Source organism: Macrobrachium rosenbergii, chromosome 44, assembly GCF_040412425.1.
Source record: "Macrobrachium rosenbergii isolate ZJJX-2024 chromosome 44, ASM4041242v1, whole genome shotgun sequence".
In the NCBI taxonomy this organism is placed as follows: Eukaryota; Metazoa; Arthropoda; class Malacostraca; order Decapoda; family Palaemonidae; genus Macrobrachium; species Macrobrachium rosenbergii.
In genome coordinates, this window is record NC_089784.1 from 10,034,582 (window position 1) to 10,043,003 (window position 8,422).

The following is an 8,422-nucleotide window of genomic DNA, read 5'->3' on the forward strand; positions in this document are numbered from 1 at the left end:
ATTCTTCTTAATGGGGGTGTGACGTTTGTGCTAATTTTTTAATTACTTGTTGCGTACTGATATTTGTCTCTGCATAAACCATTTCTTTAAATTTTCATATTTATTTTACTAAAATTATCTTCTCTTTACTCTGTTTTTTCTTCATATACGGCAATTCTTTTCCGTGGAGAAAGTTAATGGCTTTGCAGGACTGCTTAATGCACTCTGTGAATAACAATATAACAATAACAACCATAATCATAACAACACTAGACTAAATAACCTCCACATTTTCAAAGCGGCCCGACGACAAACTCCGCTTAAACCGAAACGTTAATCAGGAGGGCTGACCCCCTGGTCACGGAGGAAGCCCAGGCACAATAGAAAGGTGTCTCACGCCTGGAAAGGTGAGAAGATTAACTGCGCTGCTTATACTTATCGGTTCTTTTATTCAGGCACCGATCTAATATCATTCCCTTGGTTGGATGCCTGCTGGGCGAAAGCAGTTCCCTTCGCTACCCTCAGTATCGCCGGGGTTTAAACTGAAAACGGTTACAGGTCGCTTATTAACTTGATGGGTAGTAATAATCTTTCTTGCTACGTTCTGTGTTCTACCATGGCCCGTTTACTAGCATTTAATCAATTTTATTTTCTGTTTAATTCCGCCGTTAAGATGAATCTGCATTGGTTAAGTACTGATTCGAAACCTATTTCTCTTGCATTCTACTACCGATTTAAATTTCTCTTAATATTACCTTTACTTTATCTATAGCATTACCAAAACGACTTTCACATTGTAATGACACTGGCAAAACTACAATAACCACAGTACTAATGTTAATTACAAAATCTGACAAAAGATTCGGTTTCAAGAAAAGCACATTTTGCATTAAGAGCGTAATCTTCAAGACGTCAATGTTTACAAACCTGGGGAAGTTCGTAGCTTGCGTTTTACCTCGGCCAATAAAAGTAATCACTAAACTTTTGTGAAAGGGTTACGTCTCATGAGCGACCCAATCCAGGACTCTCGAAAATTCATCGCCTGACTGAAAAATGCGCCACCTGCATTTCTTAGGACCCTCCAACTCACAAACATATCTGTATAAATTATACCTTTATATTCATCCATCACACAAGTACACTTGTAGACAAAAAGTGCTCACGTTACTAAAAGGAAATGTAGAGAGAGAAGTCAGGAGAGTGAGTATTATACCACGAGCTTCCGATTAATCGAGTAACACCTGAGCCTTGGGGTCTCACTTTTCCCCTTACTCTACCTCTCCCCCTCTCTATATTTCTTCCGCTGGTTGCTATGGCAACATATTAAATATCTACTGATGAGAGTATTAATAATAGCAGCTTCGTTTCTTTTCAGAAAGATGATGCCGTATATCGTGTAACAAGAGCGCTATAATATATATATATATATATATATATATATATATATATATATATATATATATATATATATATATATATATATATATATATATATATATATATATATATGTATCTCAGTCATATATCGAGGGCAACAGCTTTACTTTTACTTATATGGACGCCTCTGAAATGGCTGCTAGTTTCTCCTATCACATACAGAAATGACTTGGGCTGATTGCGTCTCTATCTTTCACATTCCTCTGAAATGTATGACTGTTTTTATGAGAGCCGAACTTCGTCAAAGTTAAATTTTTCTAGATATATTTTCTTTAAACAAATGCCTGTGTAATTACTACGATAATTCACACAGTTTATAACATTAGTTTTCGCACACTCATCAAAACGTCAAGAGGCTTTAGACAGCGATATCACACAATGCATCCTTATGAGGCTAAATACCGCTAGTCGTAATGCTTTACAACGGCTCACTTCAACCTAAGCAAATGAGATGGGCCTGAAATGCATCATGAGCGTAGCCACCATTATCGTCATTTATACTCTGTCCACTCAAATTGTACTGTCAGCGACATCATACGTCTACTCAATAATCAACATCGCGTTCATATCCAGCATCGCAATGAGAGCTCTGCCATAATCATTATCAGAAACATCATTCTATTCATCACCGCAGACATAAATAGAATGCAATTCAATTCATAATTAGGTTGGAATTCATTTTCACTCGCACCGCGGCATCCTTGCTTGTCGTCTATTTTAGAATCAGAAATGCGATTAAAGTTGCCTTCGTGGATTCGCTCTCTCATAACGACTCACCGTCACCACAGGCCTCTTCAAGGCAGCGCGAATCAACCGGGAAAGAAGACAATGAAATGATGATGAGCAGTCACGCATCATATTATTGGTACGATCTTTTAAGCATGCACAGTATGCTCTCCAAAATATATACACATAAACGTGTATGTGTATATGTATGTATATGCATGAAATACGTTAGCATAAGCGGTCGCACACACAAGTATTTAATGTAATTATCTACTCACCCTTCCAATACTGGCAGAAGGAAAACACACGCATGAATTTACGTGTATAAATGGAATTGTTAAAATGGCAAACAATCCTACATACACACATATATAAACATTCGTAAAATTACCAAATGATTTTCAACGTAAGAGCAACATCAGTAGCTTCGCTAGTCTCATCCTCCCACTTCATCTATTTCTGTTGATTAACTGTTTCGAAGTTTGATTTTAAAAAAAGGAAAAATAAAATGAAACAAAAACAGAAAAATCAATCATCTTAATTGAACTCTCAGGGTCCTTTCAATGAATATAGCGCATCAGAAAACACCTTTTGTCTTTCGGGCCCATTAATCTCCAATCCACACTCCCTGTTCCTTTCACTTTGGCCGAGAGAGAGAGAGAGAGAGAGAGAGAGAGAGAGAGAGAGAGAGAGAGAGAGAGAGAGAGAGAGAAGGGAGGAGGAGGAACAGACGATGCAATTTCATTCCCCTCTTCCGCTCGCTGCTAATGTTTACAGCCCTCCCGATTGTCCTTGACTTCAAAGTACAAACATTTTGTGAGAACAATAGTTTTAATGAAATAAAACTAAGCCGGCTTCAACTGAAAAGGGTGACGGTAATTTGACGATTTCTTGGAAACAAAGCGTGTACGTAGCTACCCTACGACCGACTCGTTAGGAACATAACTTTAACTCTTCACTGCAGTCTGTAATAACAATTAAAGTATTTGAGGAATAAATAAATTTTCCTCAAAACAAGAAGAGCACTAACAATCAAATAAAAACTCAATGGATTATCCATTTCTTTGGGAAGAACGGAGTATGCATGATAATGTGTGGAAACACATACAAATTGATGCCAATTACTTTACATTAATTCAAGGTCGTTGAACAATGTATAATCTATATTTGGCGCATTTTTCTCCAAATTAGCGCTGAGTAGATACGACCTACGATATAGATACGTGAAAAGTCAAAGGCAATATCTACGAAAAATAATAATATTGTAAACACCAAGAAAACAAAAATGTTACTATTAATGATAATGGCTATTACTATTATTATTATTGATAAAAACGTTTCATGTGCTATAACGCCACCCAAATTTATCATGATACATAAGAACAAATGAAGCGGTAAACAAGTATTTGAATATGCTGAATATTTACATGTAATGCTATACACACTGTAAACTCACTTGACAAGAGACTAACAGCTCATTATGGAGTAATATATTCACTGGGATATATACTTAACCATATATCTCTCTCGTACTTATTTCAAATGTTCACTATAATAAGAAAAATAAAAGAAATTTAGAAAAATGATATTTCGGCAGAGAGAGAGAGAGAGAGAGAGAGAGAGAGAGAGAGAGAGAGAGAGAGAGAGAGAGAGAGAGAATTTCCTTTTCCCCTTTGGGTTGGAAATTTATTTATAACTTCGGCCTGAAAGATGAGAGAGGCTTTTGTAGTGCAACATATTAGTGAGGGGAGGTAGGTTTCCGGTGGTCAGTTTTATCCAAGTTAGTATGCTGGCAAACATTAACTTATCTATGCAGAGATCAAAACCCCCAAAGCCCCTGTTTACACCGAAAGTCACACAAAAGGAGGTCAGATTAGCAGGGCTTTGTATTAAAGAACGAAGTATTTATGCATCTGTTCATGAGTTTGCGTGTGCGCGCGAGATATAAGGGAATATACGATAACCGAAAATGTGAAAGCTTCTACTCTTGTAATTCTCTCTCAAAGCTTATTACATGAGTGATAATGTTTATAAATAATAATCATACATAAAGCAACATTAAAGATATAGGAGTTTTCAAATTTCTTATAAATGTGAAAATATGAATCCAGCATACATTCGAAAAATCAAACGATAAGGAAACTAACACGGAATAAATATATCAAGAAGGTCTTGACAATGAATTTGTAAGCAACACAAAGAAAGAATCGCCACAAAAATGAGCTTTTCAGTTGCAATTCCCTATCAGAGGGTCGAACAACTAAGTACAAAGTCTGTGTAACTAAGAGAAAAAGCTTTTCGGTTGGAAAACCTTCGCACAAAAATTTCACAAGATATACAAAACTTGCCAACCCAAACAAAACACAAACGCGATAAGTTTTATCAACTTTCCCTGGAAGTTGATTAAGCATTCCGGCAGATAAAAAGGGTCCCTGGAATCTAAAGAACTCTGTTAATGTCAGGACAAACTTGAGTCAAAGAACAAGTTACTCCTCCTATAACTGTAGGCAGATTCAAAATTCTTTTTTCTCTCTTTGCAAGTTAGTAAACTTCTGCACGCGTTCTTTCATATCTTATGGCACACAGCTTTTATTTTTTCCCGTGGCCTCAGCTGTATTTATCATCACATGATATTAAGTGACATCGAGGTAACTAATGGCATGACAGCATTACAAACAGCATCTTTTTTCTTTTCCTGCACGATGTGACCGACTGATTTACTAATACAAATGAGGGTTAATAACCTCATACCATCTGTGTAATTGGCAGTTTGGAAGTGAATCCGTGTAACTGACCGCTGGCCACTGCTGCCATCTGCAGAAACGTTGCCAACTTTCCATGTCGTTCAGCGATCGAGTGCACGAGCGAAACCTTAGAGGCGACACTTTTGGCAGAATGCATCCGCTGCAATCATTGGCTTTCTATCGATGCTCTGTCGTTTCACTTCCATGACTGAATACATTTGAGGAATGTGAGAAGAATATCAGTTCCCTAATCATGTACAAGATTAGGAAGATTAAAGCGGAAAATACTGCAAGGTTATTAATAGCTTCCAACGTTACTTATATTATTTACAGATTTACTATAAATAGAAGAAGAATGATAATTTGATGAAGTTATTGTCAAGACATTAGCTTTATCATCACGATTTGAAACGTTTGAGACGTTCAGTCACTGAGACGATCGTGAATGAAACCATATATTCTCGATAAGCTAGTTTCGAGAAGAGCAATACAAAGGGTAATAAAGAAAAATGAAGGAAACTACTTCTAGCGCTGCTGCAGTACTATATGTCTATAAAATGCTAAAATTGAGTACCTAAACATATATATATATATACATATATATAAATAAATAAATAAATATATATATATATATATATATATATATATATATATATATATATATATATATATACATATATATATATACATATATACAATTAGGTTCAAAATACATTACGCCCCCACACGGAAATGATCCACAAATGTGCACTCATTCGCACGTATGAATCTTCCCTCTCTTCGGTAAATGCCATGAAAGGACGCAAACGCAAACGGGCCCGGGGGTCTTAACTAATGATTCTAGTGAGTAATTTCGTCTAGACGAGTCTTAGCTCTTCTCTTCTTCTCCTTCCTTTGTCTCCAGACTCGCAGAGTCGTGCGACGCAACAGCCCGGAGAGGGGCCATTGTCGAAATCCTCTTTTATCTAAATGGTGATTGTGTATCATTTATCTCTCTTCTGTCTCTCTCTCTCCATTCTCTTGCTCAGTAGGCAAAACAGAAATAAGAACGAATGAAGCATTCCTCTTGGCAGCCGAGTTTCTTTACGGTTGATATAAAAACTAACCCGATACTTTGCCGTCACCGATGACTGGTCTGTTTACGTCACGTGGCGTCGCAATGAACTCGACTCGAATAATTTACGAACGATATGACCTCTCGACATCCTTTGGTACTATAAATCTACACATTACCAAAAGCAGCGTCTTATTACACGCTTCAGTGTTTGCACAAATCGTGAGTTCTGTTGCACCTCCGTCCATGTCGGGGTAGGGGGCAATGGGGATAGAGGGGAGAAGGGGAGGGGAGAGAGATAAGGAACTCCGATTAGCTGCTACCTCGATTGAGTTCCAGCCCTATAAAGTTCCTCACCCTGACATGAAAAGGTCTATAAGGTTTTATGTTTTATGGAAATAGGCGGTGGAATGGGGTTCCGCGTTCTTTGCCAATGATACTCAGAATAAAAATACTCGAGAGAATGAGACAATAAAGGAAAGAGCTACTCGAACAATTTCGGTTTCCCTTTCGTTGAAATAGTTGTGACTGATGACTAGATCATTTGAATGTAACGATATGAAGTCATTTTTTGAAGTCAGTATTAATGTAAAATGAAAACAACGCTCTCAACTTGACAGCTTATAGATTATGCACGCCCTCATACACATATCAAAAAGTCCAATATCATAACTCAACACTTCCGGCACTGAAAGTAATGAGGACCACCACGAAAAATGTTGAGATGTTTTGAAAGACGTGGGAGTGGTTGCAGATTTTCGAGTTGCCAAGTATATCATTCCACACCCACCACCCCCAAAAGGTCCCCGTTACACTGGCATTCACTGAAGAAAGTTTCTTCACACGCACGTCTGCATTTCAATTACGTTTATAGTCGCAAAATAATTTATCGGCAACTGCCTCCATAATATCCCTTTAGTTACTTTGGTCCTTTACACCGAAGTTCACGCGTCGCAATAAATTAACGGTGATGTCAGTGATCCTGTACGAATTTCAAAATGGTAGCAGCTACAGTAAATGGTCAGTCAAGGCGAAGGTACTGAAATGGCTACAAAAACTTTACGGTCAAGGCGAAGGAATTGAGATGGCTACATAAAATTTAACCATGTGTTCATATCTCTCATTTCAATCACTGAATACTTTCTTCTAAAGAATTACCATCACAGTGAACGATGTATTTATAATTAGAACGTCTGCCATGAATACTTATATTGATACTGGCATCAACAGCATCCAAGCTTTACTGATCACATAAAACCCTGTTTAGAGTCTAACACCAACCTACAGGATAAATGACAGTAATCCGAGTGAAATTCTTCTAGCTTCGGTTAAGAGAATAACTATAAAGCCTAAAGAAATGCCCTTTGCTTGGTGGAAATCCCACAGATCTGTTGATATGCTACAGAGAGAGAGAGAGAGAGAGAGAGAGAGAGAGAGAGAGAGAGAATGTTTATATCTAACAGGTGCTATTTTCTTTTATGTTCTATTATACTAACTACAATATAAATAGTTCTATCAATATAAGTTGAATCTACACTGCAATAATTTTTAACAGTATTACAAAACATTTTTGGTTTTAAAAAACTTTATTATACAAATGAAAAGACATGTTATATTTCTATCTAAAGAAAAACTTACCTTGTACTGCATAACTATAGAAGGTAAATCCTGAAAATAACTTGAGGTATAAGGAAAAAGTAAAAGGAAAAAAATGAATAAAAGCATTAAATGGATCTAAATCTATGACGAAGTGATTCGAACCAATATTTTGTCCAATAAGGTGGTTCGATTTTCTTTAAAAAATTTGTGCGCTTGTTAAATAGCCTCTGCAAATAACAGGAATAAAAATAAAAAAAAGTGACATTTTGATATAAACTGGAGAACACATACAAACCTTAGAAGCATCGAAAGTTATATCAGCTTGAGGTTTACCATCAAAACTATAATAGGTAATGGGCAAGATAACCGACAGAACTATATTAAAATAATTTCATCAGTCTTTACCTTACCTTTGCATATAGCTTGGTAATAAAAGAAAAAAAAACTAGTTAAGTTTTAAACAAGCAAACACACAGACTCATAAATACCTAAGATGAAAAAAAGTTAGTCTTTTTAAGCGATCAATAAAAATATGCAGTGCTAAAAAACCATGCAAGGACTAGAAATTCAGTCTCAAAATTAAGGAACGACATAATAAGGCTGAGTTAACTACTGCGCAAGGCTACACTAAACTCATTGAGTCTCCCATATTGAGCCGGGGATGGACTGCAATAGAATATCTGAGTTATTCCTTTAACTTCTAAGAGAAAACGGGACTCGATTGCTAGTGGGGGAGTCAGGGGGGTCTAGTGCTGCTCGGTAAACTGAACGACATAATATGGAGCCATCTGCTTCAATCCGATCGAGCCACTTTTGTCCCCTTTCTATTGCTAGTAATTGACCCGATCGAATTTCACTGATGGCTCAACATCCTTGCAAGTCG

The 8,422-nt window shown here is 36.8% G+C and overlaps 1 protein-coding gene across 4 annotated transcripts in view; it reads right to left on the reverse strand.

Moving 5' to 3' along the window:
• Positions 1-8,422, reverse strand: part of sei (seizure) — a 538,215-nt gene that overhangs the window by 220,794 nt on the left and 308,999 nt on the right. The window lies entirely within an intron of this gene.